This window comes from Leptodactylus fuscus, chromosome 1 (genome assembly GCF_031893055.1).
Source record: "Leptodactylus fuscus isolate aLepFus1 chromosome 1, aLepFus1.hap2, whole genome shotgun sequence".
Taxonomy (NCBI): Eukaryota; Metazoa; Chordata; class Amphibia; order Anura; family Leptodactylidae; genus Leptodactylus; species Leptodactylus fuscus.
In genome coordinates this window covers 82,419,844-82,427,896 of record NC_134265.1, presented here as the reverse complement: position 1 = coordinate 82,427,896, position 8,053 = coordinate 82,419,844, and positions in this window count along the sequence as shown.

The following is an 8,053-nucleotide window of genomic DNA, read 5'->3' as shown; positions in this document are numbered from 1 at the left end:
TAGTAGAAGCAGCATGCTACTGCGCATGCGTCCAGGCCATTTTTTTTAAGCAATGTCAGTTTGTATTAGCACAGTTTACCCCCCCCCCCCCATTTATTTCTTTCTCCCTCCCTTTTTTTTTTAACTTCCATTTCCAATTAACATTTCTATATACAATACATTCAAATTTCCCCTCATTCCCATCCTTTTACATCAATCCGCGATCTAGTTGTATCCTCCATTGGTCTCTTTAATTCCCTACTAATAAAACCCTCCCTTCTTCTCTATACATTACACATCTCTTCTATACACACACCATTTCCCTTCCCTTTACTGGGCTTTATCTCACTTATATAAATCTCTCCCACCCTCCACAGCACTGGTGGAAGGGATCACTCTACCATGCATTTTGTTTCCAACACACGAAATAACGCATATGTGTCCAGCACGTGATCCCACTCCCGGTTTCTAGTCCATAGACTGGAAATAGGACACAATTTCACTATATCAGGGCTGAGTCAAACCTAACTTAGTCCCTGCCTGCAGCCATGACATGTGCCCTCTCCATACATCATAGGTAAGACCCTATATGCTCCTATTTCTTTTTTTATAGGCAACCACTGCCTGCTACATGTTTGTAACATATTATACTTACCATTTACTTACCTTCTTCCAGCTTTGCTTGTGGCATATCTATTTACATTTCTTTGCCTGGGTCTTCATTCTTGGCCCATACTACATCCTTGTTTATGTTTTGCAACTGATATGTATCTACTTTCATTATGCCAGTGGTTCTCAACCTTTCTAATGCCGTGACCCCGCAATACAGTTCCTCATGCGTCCATAACGGCGTGCGTTCCAGCTGAATAGCGCTGCTGCAGACAGTAGCGCGGCTTCTCAGTGGCTAAAGCCATCAGAAATATGTATTTTCTGTTGACTTTAGGCATACCTCCCAACTTTTGAAGATTAGCAAGAGGGACAAAATATGCGGCACGAGCAGCGCTGCAAATTTAGCTCCGCCCACTTTTATGTTGACTCAACCCATTCTCATTCATTTTTCATGTGCTCCCACACAGTATAATCCTCCTACAGTCACCCGTACATTATATGTCCCCCCGCCATCTCTCCCCCAGTTTCATATAACCCCTTCATCTGCCCCCAGTTTCATGTCCCCCTTCCATCTCTGCCCCCAGTTTCATGTCCCCCCTCCATCTCTGCCCCCAGTTTCATGTCCCCCCATCTCTGCCCCCAGTTTCATGTCCCCCATCTCTTCCCCAGTTTCATGTCCCCCCATCTCTGCCTCCAGTGTCAAGCCGTACCCCCCTTCATCTGCCCACAGTTTCATGTCCCCCCCATCTCTTCCCCCAGTTTCATGTCCCCCATCTCTGCCCAGAGCTTCATGTCCCTCCATCTCTGCCCCCAGTGTCATGCCGTCCCCCTCTTCATCTGCCCACAGTATCATGTCCCTCCATCTCTGCCCCCAGTGTCATGCCGTCCCCCCCCTTCATCTGTCCACAGTTTCATGTCCCTCCATCTCTGCCCCCAGTGTCATGCCGTCCCCCCCTTCATCTGCCCCTTCATTATGTTCCACCTTAATGTTTAAAACAAAAAAAAAACACTTACACTCACCTTCTAACCCCCCGCTGCCCGCTCAGTCTCGCTCACTCATATAGTTGTAGCCGCGATGTGATGACGTCACATCGCGGCTACACATACAGAAGCCGCAGCACAGCGTTAAAGCAGGAGCTGGCTGTGTCAGCTCCTGCTTTAATCGCCTGTGTTTTCAACTCATCGGCGTCCTCCGGGCACCGATCAGTTGAAACCGAGACATACCTCCCACTGACCGGGACGGTTGGGAGGTATGTGGCGACCCCTGTGTTTTGGTCGTTCGACCCCCGCCGGGGTCGCGACCCACAGGTTGAGAACCACTGCATTATGCCATTGTATGTATATACAATGTATATAGTCTCCAGACCTTAATCCCATAGAAAACTTATGGAGGAAGCTGAAGCACTGAGTTGTCACGTTACAGCCTCAAAATCTTAAAGATTTAGAGATGATCTGCACAGAGGAGTGGACCAAAATTCCTCCTATTGTGCGCAAACCTCATCATCAACTACAAAAAAAGTCTGACCGCTGTGCGCACCAACAAGGGTTTTGCCACCAAGTATTAAAGGGGTATTCCCATGTACATAATTATTTTTAAATTTGTAGATAATTAAAAGTTAAACATTTTTGCAAATATACCGTATTTTTCGGACTATAAGACGCACTTTTTTTCCCCAAAGTTTTGGGGGAAAAGAAGGGTGCGTCTTATAGTCTGAAGGTGGCGCCTGGCATCCGCTGTAATAGAGAGGCGGAAGCCGGCAAGTGATAGACGCCATTACAGGTGCCGGGGCCTGAGACATCGCTGCGCTCCTCTGCCCTGCATGAAGCCAGCAGCGGCAGGGGCTCCTCCGTGCCCCCGCCGCTGGCTTCATGCATGGCAGAGGATCGTAGCGATGTCTCAGGCCCCGGCGTCTATCCCGTGCCGGCATCCGCCTCTCTAGTACAGCGGATGCCGGGTCAGTATCCGTGGCCCCTTCTCCCCCGGGGCCGGTCCCCACCGGCCCCGTACCTGTAAAGTTGCAGGCCGGCTCCTGCGCGGCGATATCGCAGGAGCCGACCTGTCCGGGTGATAGCCGGGAGCCTAATGAGGCTCCCCGGCCTGTCACGGCTATATTAGTATTGCGGCTGGTCTCTATGACCAGCCGTAATACTAATAGACAGAATGTCCCGTAGACGGCAATACAGTTGTATTGCCGTCTATGGGACTTGCGATCAAGTGACCGCAGGTTCAAGCCCCCGGGGGGGAATAAAATAGTAAAAAAAAAAAAAAAGCTTTAAAAATATGAAATAAATAAAAGTTCTAAATCACCTCCTGTTTTTTTTTCAATACAAGGTTATCTAAGCAATAGATATCCCCCAAAATGGTATAACTAAAAAGTACAGCTGGCCCCGCAAAAAAAACACTCTATGCATCTCCGTACAGCTGCAGGGTCATCTGTCAATGTGGCCTTGTAGCTGTTGCAAAACTACAACTCCCATATATTAAATATTTTACCAGTTTTTGCTTCAAAATTTTTTTTCCCTATTTTCCTCCTCTAAAACTTAGGTGCGTCTTATAGTCCAGTGCGTCTTATAGTCCAAAAAATACGGTAAGTAATTAAACATTTTGCAGAGTTTCAAAGATTTTCTCTAAATATCTTGAATGCAGGAACTTCACGTGAGCATAAAACGCCACGTATACGCTAATAGTAAAAAAACGCCACGTAAACGTGACCCTCGCATTTCTACACCAGTAAAAATAAGCACAAATTACGGCCGGCGTTACTCCGTGTGAGTGCTCCCTCAGGTCAGAAAATCAGCCATGATTTCCTTATTGTGGCCGGGATATCTTCTGATACATGTAGTGTCCCTGCCTGATAACCCGGCTACAATAAGAAAATCATGGCTGGGTTCCTGACAAGTCCCAGACCATAGAAAGTTTCTGCATTAGTGGTCGTATCCACTGGCAACCGATCAAGATAACAGACTGTCACCACTGAGAAAGTTAGAGAAAATCTTTAAAACTTTGCAGAATTTTTAGTTACTTATATTTGCAAAAATGTTTAACTTTTAATTATCTACAAATATAGATATGATTATGTACATGGGAATACCCCTTTAAGCCCCTAGCATTGAATTACATGGCCTTGTGTTTGGGCCAACAATCCGAGCCACAAAATATGAAGCAGACGTGCTTCTGTGGCTCCTATTCATTCATCCAGTTGATTGATACATGGGCCCGTGCCGTTCATCCACCAGAATCCCATCCACTTCGCAGTTACAGTAAAACTCTGCAGCAAAATCACAGCATTTTTACAATGTGGGGTCCGAGTCTTAGGCTGGTCTTACACGACCGTATTGAATGTACAGTCCGCAAGTTGCTGATCAGCAACACTAGTTGCTGATCGACAACATAGGCTCCGCAGATGTCCGTGTCCTGCCGCACTCGCCCATAGAGTTCTATGGGCGAGTCCGTGCAGTGCCGCAATTCACAGCCATTACGGACATGTTCTATAAATTGCGGACCACGGTTGAGGCCCAGCCACACCACGGATAAAATATCCAGTGGTATAAGAGGCCACATTCAATATAATGTGTCCGCAAATGAAAACCCTCAATTGCGGACTTACAATATGGCCGTGTAAGACCAGCCTAAGTTATGGGTAATGTCTGATTTTTTGGGGGAGCGGGGGAAGGGAAAGATCTGCTTTTCTTGATGAAGGGTCTACTGTATCTTTTCTGCAGTATTCTATTTCCTTTTTTCCCATGTATGGCTGCCTAGACACTATTTTTACTGACGTGCAACTAGGGCTTATTTTTGGAGTAGGGTTTATATTTCAAGCATGTTCCAAAAACTCAGAAAAATCATGCTAGGGCTTATTTTCAGAGAAACAGGGTAGGTAGCAAAGTGGCCATGGTAGCAGGGCAGTGCTGGCCACATTTTGCACCACATTTCCCCCATGCAGGTTGCCGCCTGAGCCTGTGTCACAGTTACATTTGTAACTTGAAGTGTGACCACCACCAGGCCCGGTTCGCATCTGTGTTCGGGTTTCCGTTTGGGAAGTTCGCTTGGGGACCCCTTGAACAGAAGTCTATACATATAAAAAGGAAATTACCTAAGAAAACCCGCAGACCCCATAGACTATAACAAGGTCCATATGGTTTCCACACAAAAAATGCAGAGAGAAAAGTGCTGACTGCAGGATTTTCTGTCCATATATTTCATGTGGAGCAGGTAACGGCCTGAACACAGATGTGACCCAGTCCTCGCTTTCATGGCTTGTGATGCAGCCAGTGCAGTTGTATGATCTCCGGCCAGGTGATGCGTGCTGCTGCTGATGTGAATATTTAGTCTTCCCATTTAACTATATTTTACTTCCTATTAATATTATAAATGTGAAAGTTTGTGTGTTTGGATGTTTGTTCCTCAATCACGCAAAACCCGCTCGACCGATTTGGCTGAAAGTTTCCACAAACATAGTTAATACACCCGATTGCGCAATAGGCTACTTTTCGTCACAACAGCGCACATACGTTTGTGTCAGGACCCCCACAAAACCCAAACTCACACCACCATCTCTGCAATCTCACACACTTTGGACCATAGCAAGCCACAAAATTCATATTGCCCTCTGCAGCCTCGCCCCTAACCCCACACAATCACATATACATATACTTTACTACTTTGCCCCTCCCCTTAACGATACTCCAGGAGGTTCTCTTTAACGCTCCGGAGCAGCCATGTTTGCCGACAGCCACCACTCTGACAATCCGCGACACCGCCCACCCATGTCAATACCCCTAGGCGGTCTAATAAATGCAAAAAAAAAGTTTAAAAAAAAGTAAAAAACATATAAAAACAAATAAAAAGGATTAAAAATTCAAATCACCCCCCTTTCCCTAGAACACATATAAAAGTAGTTAAAAACTGTGAAACACATACATGTTAGGTATCCCCGTGTCCGAAATCGCCCGCTCTACAAAGCTATACAAATATTTTTCCTGTTCGGTAAACGCCGTAGCGGGAAAAATGGTCAAAAGTGCCAAACCGCCGTTTTTTCACTCTTTTGATTCTGATAAAAATTTGAATAAAAAGTGATCAAAGCAATAACATTTCCCAAAAATGGTAGAACTAAAAAGTACACCCGACCCCGCAAAAAAAGACGCCCTATACATCCCCGTACACGCACGTATAAAAAAGTTACGGCTGTCGGAATATGGCGACTTTTCAAAAAAAAATGTTTTAACACAGTTTTGGATTTTTTTAAGGGGTCAAAATGTAAATAAAACCATATAAATTTGGTATCCCCGGCATCGTAACGAAACACAGACTACAGGGGACATGTCATTTTGGTTGCACAGTGAACGCCGTAAAACCAAAGCCCGTAAGAAAGTCGCAGAAATGCATTTTTTTGTCAAATCAACCCCATTTTGAATTTTTTCCCTGCTTCCCCGTACATTATATAGAATAAATAATGGTGGCATCATGAAGAAAAATTTGTCCCAAGAAAAATTAAGGCCTTATATGACTCTGGGAGCGAAGAAATAAAAAAGTTATGGGGTTTAGAAGGAGGGGAGTCAAAAATGAAAAACCAAAATCAAAAAATGCCATCGACGGGAAAGGGTTAACTTCAAATACTTCTGTCCCAAAGTCACTATGTAAAGTTTCTCACAACACCGTATATATAGCAGCTCAAATACAAAGTAACTTCAACACAAAAGTCTCACGTATTCTCTGAATTACAGCAAAAACAAGATACAAAGTTACATTTCATATCCCATCCCTTATACACAGTACGAAAACCTTACCCACACCTGTATATACCCACTTCTACAATCACCGCAGACGAAGTCGTGGGTACCAGCTAGTATTTAATAAAGCAACGTCACCCCTTTTCACTGCATCCTGTGGGGGTGAGCTGTGTTATCTTCCAGAGCAGAACTCTTACAGGAGTGGATAGATTTATAGTAATGTCACTAAGTGTGGTACAGGTTCCTCATGTGAACAGGAAACACGCAGTACACCTCACACACGTACTCACGGTGCGGCAGATGGAGGACAATAAGTGAGACACACAGCCGAGCTTCTGCCAGTCACCAGGGAAGACTCACGGGCCGGGCCCTTTCTCCGCTGCCTTCCGGTGCTCAGAGCTGGCGGCCGGGAAGTACACAGGGAGATTTCTGCTGATGCTGAGGAGGCGGCTCCACCGATCGGGGCTTTGTATGGACACGGACCCCATAGACTATAATGGGGTCCATGTGCTTTGTAAGCACACAAACCTCATAGACTATAATGGGGTCCGTGTGCTTGCCACGCGCTGCCCACACAAATCATGCGGACAGGAAGGTAGATTGTGATCTACTTTCATGTCCGCATGTTCCCTGCAGAGATCTGGCGACAAGCACACTTACCCCATAATAGTCTATGGGGTCTGCGTGCTTTTACTGCACTTCGCATGCAATTGCGTTTGATATTCTGTTCAGGGGGGAAATACCAAAGCAGATGTGAACCAACCCTTACGCTGGGTTCACACTAGCGCCTGGACTCCGTTTTCAGGTTTCCGTCTTCTGCATGCAGAAGATGGAAACCTGTCAAACCGGGTCCGTCCGTGAGCGCCAGTGAGCGTTTTATGCTCTCTGCCGCAAAACCGTTTTTTTAAAAACCGGACACAGAGTATTACATGTCCGACTCTGCGTCCATTTTAAAAAAACTAGTTTCGCAGCGGAGAGCATAAAACGCTCACGGCCAGACATCTTTCAAACTCATTTAAATGAATGGGTATGAAAGAGTCCTGCAGCTTTCTGTCTCCTGCTCTGTTTTGTGCAGGAAACGGAAACCTATATGAACGGAGACCGGGCGCAGATGTGAACGAGCCCTTAGTCACAGCTCCAGCCCTGCTCTTTTGACCCCACCTTCCACATAGTATAACACCACTTTAGTCTAATGCCTCCCTAGTGGCCCCATAAAATACAATGCTCGTTTCCCATCACACAGTCAAATGCCACTGTATGCATCACTTATTAACCGCTTCCCTCCCCAGGAATAACAGCCCACCATAGAAAGAAATTACAGACAGGCCTGGGAGCCTTCACAAGGTTCCTGGCTGTCATAGTAACAGGGATCCCTGTAAAATGGTGGCACCAGCAAAATGGTACCTCGGTCAGCTTTGATTGAGGCGCAGTGGGGGTTAATGCCCGCAAACAGTGTAGGCACTGATCGCAAGCAATAGTGCCGGGAGTTCACTGTATAATAAAGCAGACACCCGATGGCTATGGCGGCCGCTCAGCTCCTAAGCGGCTGCCATCTTTAAACACCCAACATCTGCCATACTAGTACGGTGGATGTCCGGAAGAGGTTAACTTGACCTCCCCGCCCCACAGACATTAACCTGTCCCACCCCAGTAGCCTCACAGTTATTATATTATAATGGCACACTACAGTTGCCCCTACATTTTCATGCCCCCCTCCATTTGTCCCCACAGTTTC